General features: G+C 46.2%; 1 long non-coding RNA gene across 1 annotated transcript; it reads right to left on the bottom strand.

Moving 5' to 3' along the window:
* Nucleotides 1-7,788: 7,788 nt before the first annotated feature.
* Nucleotides 7,789-8,963, bottom strand: LOC148804222 (uncharacterized). Its single transcript, XR_016085662.1, has 2 exons — nt 8,434-8,963; nt 7,789-8,344 (listed from the first exon to the last, which is right to left on the bottom strand). It is a non-coding gene; the product is annotated as an uncharacterized LOC148804222 (long non-coding RNA).
* Nucleotides 8,964-9,280: the final 317 nt, after the last annotated feature.

Raw genomic sequence — 9,280 nt, 5'->3', positions numbered from 1 at the left:
TAGCGAGCTGCTTTATGGGCCTGTCACTTGGTCGCACCAGGCTACCACGCTGAGCTGTCGATCGTGCTGAGTCAGTGTCCATGTGTCACCGTTTCATAGGTTGGGTCAAATCGACCTCCATCAATTGCTCCCCACTCCTCGGGCTAAGAGCATTGTCTTAGCGTGGGGAATTTATGAAGCGCGATAGACTGATTTGACCGAAATTCAAACTTGATTGACTACTCACATTAATTGCATTCACGGGAATCAAGAGATTTTCTGACTTTCCTGACTTTTCGGATTCCAAAAACATGCTGAAGTGGCTCTTAACTCTGAACGTCGTGCGGCCGCGATTACCTTAATCATGGAAGACATGCCGCCAATCACCTTCAGTTTTCAGAAGGCGTGCGGTTAGTGCGCCCGCGGGTCGTTGGATCTGCTTTGATCTAGACTGTCAATTTGGGAGAGTGGAGACTACAAATAGGGGGCCTTCTAGGCCTCATTTTCTCCCACGCCATCTTGATGTCTTCGGATTCTGAGGTCGCGCACTTCATCTAGTCTACCCGAATAACTCAGTTTTGCTTCGTTCTGTCTCTTCTGGTGAGTCCCAATCGCTGTCAACCATGTCTGGGTACCCATACCACACCTACCACCGGGGCGATAACCAGAATGACGATGCTCCCTCGAGCTTGGGGGGAGCCTGGGAGCAGATCCCGGAGGCTCGGGAGGCCTCCGATGATGTAGCATCTACTTCTAGGGGGAGGGAGCCTGACACTTTTGGCCCTTCCTCCATGACAGCAGAGAGACTCAGGTCTATAATCCGCTACTTCCGTCACCCTGGGGACCTGGTCTACAGCCTCCCTACTGGCAACTTCCCTTGGGAGCATGGTCACAATGACATAGTAATCTTCCAGGAACAGCTCGAGGCTGGCTTGCGTCTCCCCCTACACCCCCTGATAGTGGAGGTGCTAAGTCATTTTAACGTCACCATTGACCAGCTTCATCCCAACACCACTCGAAACATGGTTGGCACTATATCTTTGTGTTACGAGTACTGTCTTCCCTTGAACCTTGATATTTTTGCCTCTATCCTTTGTATAGAAAATGCTGCTCCTGGGGTCCCCCCAGAGAGGCGCTTTTACTACCTCTCTCCCCGTCACGGCTATAAGCTCTTGTACGAGTTGTCGAATAAGATTCCCACTTGGAAGCGGGATTACTTTGTGGTCCGCAACCCAGAGGGGTGGCCCTTCCCAACTTCTTGGAGGGGCGCCATCCAGGACCTCGGGGCCGAGCTGGACCCCGAAACTCGGAAAATGATGCAGTCTTGGGCATCGGTAGGCTTCCTCTGCTCGGACTACTTGGCCGAGGAGAAGCTCATGCAGGCCGGCCTGAGCCCGGGTAGGTTGTCTTTTTAGGTCGCGTGGTTTCTGTAACGATATCGTACTCACATTCGCATGCATATATTTCATTCTTACTGAACTAACACTGATGTTCTTTTTGGCAGCCATCATGTATAGTACTGATTCGCTTCGCCTTCTCTTGAGCAACCAGAGGCGCCAAGCGAAGAGGACATGCCCTGAGCGGACTCCCCCCTCGGGAGGTACTGAGTTCGGGTCCGCCGAGCCAGTTTTATCCTCCCCTCCACCTGAGATTCAGGCACCCCCACCTAAGGGAACTAGTGGGGTTGGTTTCGGAGGGGACGAGCTCCCTCAGTAGGGGGAGGCTCCCTGTAACCCCCTCCAACCACGCCCTTACCCCCGGTTCCTAGTGGGAAACTGGGAAGGGGTGAACGACTACCTCGTGGCTCGCCGGAGGAGCCAGAAGGTGATTAGTAACGACGAGGTCGCTCATTGGGGGAATATGGAGCCCGGGGACCTCGCCGCATTCGCCTCCTTCCACTACATGGTGGTAAGTGACTCCTTTCCTTTTTCTTCTCTCATTTTGCTCATTTTCACTGTCCTCTGATCTTCTCTTCTGTTGGCAGGTGAATTCCGCCATCCATGCCTTGGATCTCCCGACGTGCGTCCACCACGGTGACACCCTCGACCAGCGGGCTACTAATAAGAAGCTCCAGGGCGAGCTCGACCAGATTCGGGGCGAGCTCCAGGGCGAGCTCGATCGGATTCGAGGCGAGCTCCATCACACTTGCAAGGGGAGCGAGTCTCAAGAGCTGCTCGTCCACGACCAGGAGGCTCAAATTGCCCGACTTTCTGAAGAGAGCGCGCGTTACAGGGAGGACTCATCGAGGGTGGCGGCGGAGAGGGAGCTCCTCAGGCAGCAGGTGTGGGACTTGGAGTTCACTCTTCTAGATCGGACTCGAAACTTTGATCAGATGGTGGAGGCTGAACAAGAGAAAGCGGTCTGAGATTTTAGAGACCCCCAGGAATACCACGACCTCCAGGTGGAATATGGTTCGAGTTCATACCGCTCTGGGTTTAAGCTCTGCCGGTGGCTGGTTCGGAAAAAGTTCTCCGGGCTCAACCTCGACGGCATCACCATGAAGGGTCTGTCTCCTGAAACGACAGACCAAGCGGAGGAAGAGGAGCCAGACTCCCCAAAGGATGAGGATGAGGAGACGAATCCCTGAGGCGGTGTTTCTCTGGACTTCTGGTGGCTTCTAGGTGCCATAAACCCGGTCTTTCAAAGGTCTTTGGTTGGGTGGTTGTGCCCTGTGATAGTCAAACTTTCCCGAGTTGTTTAGCTCGGTTATTGCATTGTCAGTTTTCTTTCTCTTTTTTTTTTTGAAATGATAATGAAAGTTCTCCCTTTTTTCTTCCAAGTATGATGTGCTCTCTTTATCTTTGCTAAGGTGATCTCAACACCCAAGCTATTAGAGCTACATACCCGAAGTAGGACTCCTCAATAATCGTTATCTCAAACTGTTCCTTAAATCATTTAAGGCATCTCTATGGTGCACGACAAAGTGATTACCACGTGTGCCCGAACTATATGCTCGTCGGTTATTCTCTACTTCAATCATCGTACTAGAAAAAGCTATGCTTGGGGGGGGGGGGGGGGGGGGTTTAAGCCCGAGCTGCTTACACTCCACACTTGAAGTTCGCCCATGTCATGGAGACGACTGGGTCTGATTGCGCCGAGATCGTGTTAGCTCGGCATTTTGGCCCTTAGGCTCTGGGAGTGACTTATAGTCCACTTTTCAAGCTCGCCCGTGCCTCAAAGGTGACTGGGTTTTATTGCGCCGAGATCGTGTTAGCTCGGCATTTCGGCCCTTAGGCTTTGGAAGTGGCTCGTGGCCTACTCAGTTGTTACAGATAGTATTGTCTTAAGTTGACAATATTCCATGCCCGAGGTACTTGTTTCCCTTCGAGGGTCTCGAGCTCGTACGTTCTTTCCCCGAGTACTCGTTTCACTCGGTAAGGTCATTCCCAGTTAAACCCAAGCTTGCCAACGCCTCAAAGCCGACCGGGTCTTATTGCGCCGAGATCGTGTTAGCTCAGCATTTCGGCCCTTAGGCTTTGGGAGTGGCTCGTGGCCTACTCGGTTGTTACAGATAGTATTGTCTTAAGTTGACAATATTCCTTGCCCGAGGTACTTGTTTCCCTTCGAGGGTCTCGAGCTCGTACATTCCTTCCCCGAGTACTCATTTCACTCGCTAAGGTCGTTCCCAGTTAGACCCAAGCTTGCTAGCGCCGAGCTCAGGTACCATAACCTTTCGAAGAACCAGGTCGCCGATGCGGAGGTTCCGCTTCTCGACCCTGGTGTTATAGTACCGAGCTACTCTCTGCTGGTAGGCTGTAGTCCTGATATACATGAGGTCCCTTACTTCGTTGAGTAGATCGAGGTTGGTACGAAGCTCATCTTCATTCGTCTGATCACTGTATGCTTCTAGTCGTAGCGTAGGGACTTTGATCTCTGCGGGGATAACTGCTTCGGTACTGTAGGTGAGGTCGAAGGGTGTTTCTCCCATGGCAGTCTTCTCCGTGGTCCGGTAGGCCCATAGGACACTAGATAACTCATCTGCCCACAACCCTTTAGATCGGTCCAGCCGTGCCTTCAGTCCACAGAGGATGGCTCTGTTCGTGACTTCTGCCTAACCGTTTGCTTGAGGGTGTGCGACTGAAGTAAAATTCTGTCGGATTCCCATGTCTTGGCACCAGTCTTGGAATTTGATGTCCTCGAACTGCTTGTCGTTGTCAGAAATCAATACCTGAGGTAACCCGAAGCGGCACACGATGTTCTTCCAAAAGAAGTTTTGGACGTTCTGGGCTGTGATCGTTACAAGGGTTTCAGCTTCTACCCACTTGGTGAAGTAGTCCACTGCTACTACTAAGAACTTCCTTCCACCCGTTGCTGGCGGGAATGGCCCAAGTAGATCGATGCCCCATTATGCGAAGGGCCACGGGCTGGTGAGATACTTGAGATCGGCGGCAGGTTTGGTGAATATTGGCGTGCTTCTGGCATTTGTTGCATTTTTTAACAAGCTCAATAGTGTCTGCCTTCATTGTTGGCCAATAATACCCCTGTTGAAGTGCCTTCTGGGCGAGGGCCCTGCCCACCAAGTGTCCGCCGCACAATCCCTCATGAGTGTCGCGGAGTACGAGCTTGGCTTCGGTAGGTCACAAGCAACGCAGGTAGGGGAGCGTGTAAGATCTCTAGTATAGCCGTTCGTCTATCATGACATATTTGGCTGCTTGGCGCTGCACCCTTCTGGCTGCATTGCGATTTACAGGGAGGGTCCCGTGTAGCAAGAAGCTCGCGAGTGGGTCAATCCAGCTCGTCTCTGCTTGAATGACGGGAACGACCTCCTCTGCCCCCCTGAGAATGTTAGGCCGAGGCAAGTCCTCTATGTACACGGTTCTCATGGTGATGTCGCGGGCGCTAGCTAAGTAGTCAGGTTCATACACATGTATTCACAACAGATATTTGTTCCTTGCTATTTATCCTTTTTAATATGAAAATTAAAATTGCAAAAACAGAAAGATACAGCCACGAAAGCAACAGAAAGAAAAACATTTTTTTTTTGTTTTTCTGTTGGTTTATTCGAATTTTAAATTGACATGCCTTACTAGCATATACCAGCTAGTATATCTAAACCAATGGACAAACAGAAAATTTTCAAAGCTAAACCATGTTCAGCCCTTTTAAAACTCAGTTTGGAAAGAGTATAAAGACAAATATGATTAAAACCTTATATTTTTGGATATATTTGTATTTATATTTAATGTAGCGCGATCCGGTCACTCCTAACTGGCACTCACGTGGCTCCTGGAGGTACCTGAGATGAAGAAGAAGAATCCCCGGGGAGTTTACCCGGTGGGGATACTCTGATGCTTAAGTTAGTACTCTGTAGGAGAAGCAAAAAGGAGACGAAGGCTAAGAGTGCAGATAGCGCGTTCTCACTATACTCGAGAGATTAGAGGTCTCAAGAAGAACTTTATCTTCTGCCCTGAGGGCTTTTATAGGGGCACTCATGCCAGATCGGGCATAACCGCCACTGGGCTCCTACCATAGCCGTTACCGGCCAGGGCTGCGTAGGTGGCCGTTGTGGCGTACGTCTCGCCCGGGTGAGTGACACATCTCCAAAGTGGCAGGCACACCTTTGCCTGCTGAGAGACATGGACGCAGACTGCCGAAAGGACTGGGACTGCGCCGTTAGTAAGGGATATGGCGCAGTCTGACCGGTACGGTCTATCAGTCAGAAGCTTCCTGAGGAGCACTCATGCAGCTCATTCGCGAGCTATTTTGTAGCGAGCTTGGAACACTCCAGGATTATCCTTAGTAGAATTGGTCCTTGGGATGACTTGTCTGCTTGGGAGCTCAAACAAGCTAATAATTTTAGCTCGCGAGTTAAAGTTGCCTCGGAGTATCTCTTCAAAGGTAGCTCGGGGAACCCGGTGCTCGCATTGTGGCGAGCTTCTCCTTTTGTGAGCTACAATGTAGGGAGCTGCTTTATGGGCCCGTCACTTGGTCGCACCAGACTACCACATTGAGCTATCGCTCGTGATGAGTCAGTGTCCATGTGTCACCGTTTCATAGGTTGGGCCAAATCGTCCTCCATCAATATTCTTTTCAAATTAACATTTGGATGGATTGTCGATCAACAAATCAAATGCGATTATAATAAAAATTTAAAATTAAAAAAGGCAAGGCAGTAAATTTAGGTTGTATTTTATATCATTATTGCTTTTGCTTAAAATGTGTTGTCTTTTTTTCATTGTTTTGGGTTCATCAATACAAATTGGTGAAAAACATTGAGAGTCAATTCAGTCATAAACATTAATTTGATATTTTAGCTATAACTGTTTGGTTGCACTCCCATGCATCTATATAATCCAAAACAAAATTAAATAAGAATTTGAATTCTTTACATTTGCACTTTCATGCATTTTTATTTGTATTAGTGTAAATAAAATTGCATTACAACCAAATGTAGCCAAGGATCAAATTTATATGTATGCATTTTTATGGCATTCTCATTTCAACTATAAATACCAATGTTTAAAAAACTGATTATGAATTGGAATTGCTTTGGCCATCGGTTTTCAGGTCAGTAGTTCGATCATTCAGTTTAAATGGACAGTCTTTTCCAATTTAAAACATAAATAATTAAAATAAAAGGCAGTCAAAAAAACATTGTCTAGGTCAAATGGGTTGACAATTTAACTGTCTACACCAGCGGATCACTAATCAAGTCAATGGTTTTTGACCAAAAAACGGGTTAAAGGTGAAACAGAACCAATTGCCTAAACAGTTCCCAGGCTGAATGGTCTTGACCATCTGGGTGACCGACAGTTCCAAAACACTCGTAAACACCCTCAAATATCAGTTTGTATATCAATTTTTATTGATGAACCCAAAATGTTTGATGCAGAAATTAGCAATAGTATCGAACACAACCCTAGTTATCGATGAAAAATTGACCAAATCAATGCTCTTTTTTTATTGTATCTTTCAAGAGAAAAGAAAACACTCTTTTTTGTAATATGGCGAGTTAGAGGATTATTAGATCAAAAATTGTGTATAGGTCTCTCTCTCTTAGGCAATCAAGCCGGTCATCAGTTCACTTTCATTAAGAAACCTGCTCGGTATTACAATCTGAATACAGAGTATCAATAAGAAAGTCTGGAGGCAAAGATCAAGTAAAAAGAGAAGAAACAGAAAGCACATGCCTCGCCAATTTGTGCCAATTTATGCTGTGCAAGGTTAGCTCCACGAGGGGTACAACGAACTGAGGAGTGAGGGATGCTCTACATGAGGAGTTTACCATCTTCAATAGAGACGGAGAATCAAAAACTTTTTTTTCTACCTCTGTCACTCTATCTTTGTTAGTGCCGTCTATAATGTTAATGACTGATGAATCAAAAACTTTCAATTGGAACAACTTCTGTCAATTGGTATTTTTGCTTATCCTCGTATCTTGAAAAAATGAGAGTCAGGGTGCAACAAACTCTCAACAGCTTAAGAGAATCTCCCTCGAGAATGATTGAAAAAAACGAATTGTGTATAGGTCGCCAATCTGACAGGTCGAATCTGCCCTACCGAATTTATAATGCACACAGTTAAAAATTAAGGAAATTGTCCAAAACTCACCTTTTCTAATTTTCTAACACCCACCATAACTTTTCAAAACGTTCAAAATTCACCAAATTTGACGTTAAGCATATTAACGGATGTCAGTAGATTACCATTTTACCCTTATTACAATCAAATATAACCCTTTCCCTCGACCACTGCGTCTCCGCCCTTCTATATCTCCCGCTCTTCGCCTCCATTTATCCATCATTTCTTCTCTTATCAGCACAGGTGTCGTTGATGAGAGTAAAGCCGGTCATCGGATTTGCTCCCATTTCTTTAGAGTAAAGAAAGAACAATTCATTGTCACTGCTGTTGGATTCCTGCCACTAGATTCTCACAAAAAAATTTACTTTGCAAAAGCCTCTGCCACTAAATTCTCACCAGAAAATCCACTTTGTTCAAGCTTCAACCGCTGGATGCTCACCAGAAAATCCACCCCTTTTGGTTTTTCCAATTGAAACCTAGTAACTGAAGTTTGGTTCTAGCGATGTCACCGCTACTCATTTGGATTTTGTTTGGGTTGGAGTGCTAAGGAACTCGATTGAGAAGTGTTGCGGGAAACACTAGGCTCTGTGGTGTGAGCCCGTTACCAGTCTGTTCATTTGCAGGTTCTCCATCCACGATCCACGGTGGGGGAGACAACGATGGAACGGCGGCTCTCGTTGATGCTGCCTTAGATCACCAACTCGAGCTTGTCCTTCCACCACCGATATTTCGAACACATTAACGACAGAAGAAATTTCTCAATCTCTTCTTTCTTCTTCTCCTTCCCATCTCCACTGAACGGCCAACATTTTGTCACGTCAATGCTTCTCATCCTCAAAAAATACTCTCTGAAACACCAAATCACAAACTTCAGCCACAAATTCAACCATGTTCAAATTCAAAACAAGAATTCCTAACAATAACCATTGACACTTATCGGAGACAGAGGAGAAATTTGTTTTGTCTTCCCAGTTATTCCATCATTTCGTCCTGAATTTCCTTACGAACTGGAAAAATTTGTAAATCTCCTCTTTGGCAAGTGAAGAAATTCAGCGTACTCCACCTACCCCTCTGTCTTGTGTAGCTGCAAGACCAAAGGCCGCCTTATCACGATTCCAAATCCCCTGGGAAGAAAATCACGCCCAACCATGCTCTCACGAATTGAAAATACAATGACAACTGAAGGACCTGCTCTGGGTAGGTAAACCCCTCTGCCCATTTTCCCCGTTCAGCTCAAGGACCTGTTCTTCTGCGCATTGGCGGAGATGCTTGGAAAAGAAAGCCTTGGGACGGTGGCGATGAAGTGGCTCAAGGATGTGAACCCATGTGCGAGGAAAGAATTCAAACAATTGATTGGGAATCTCCGGCATCCTAACCTGTTCACCTTGGGGCTTATTATTAAAAATATGTTTAATAAGGCCAACTTGCCCATTCAGGGGCAGTTTGGCCATGAAAGTTGTATCTATGGAATAGTAACAGTGCTCTAAGGATGGTAAGTTTTGGAAAACTAAGGATCACTGACATGAGGTTCCCTGGACATTATGAAAAGTTATGGTGAGTTTAAATCTAAGAGAAATGCCGAAAAGTCATACCCTAAAAATTAAAATGACAGCTACAACAATAATAACAACAATTAATAACAAGATAAACAGAGTGATTTTGATAAAACATAAAAACTCATATCTATGTTATTCTTTCCCTTTTTCATCAAAAGAATTTCAAAGTTTTATCAAAAATAAAAACGATCCTGTTATTAGAGAGCCTGTGAATCAATTGATTG

The sequence above is a fragment of the Nelumbo nucifera genome, chromosome 1 (genome assembly GCF_055504915.1).
Source record: "Nelumbo nucifera cultivar China Antique chromosome 1, China Antique-T2T, whole genome shotgun sequence".
NCBI lineage: Eukaryota > Viridiplantae > Streptophyta > Magnoliopsida > Proteales > Nelumbonaceae > Nelumbo > Nelumbo nucifera.
The sequence above is the reverse complement of the archived record's forward strand: the minus strand, read 5'-3'. Positions and strand labels throughout refer to the sequence as shown.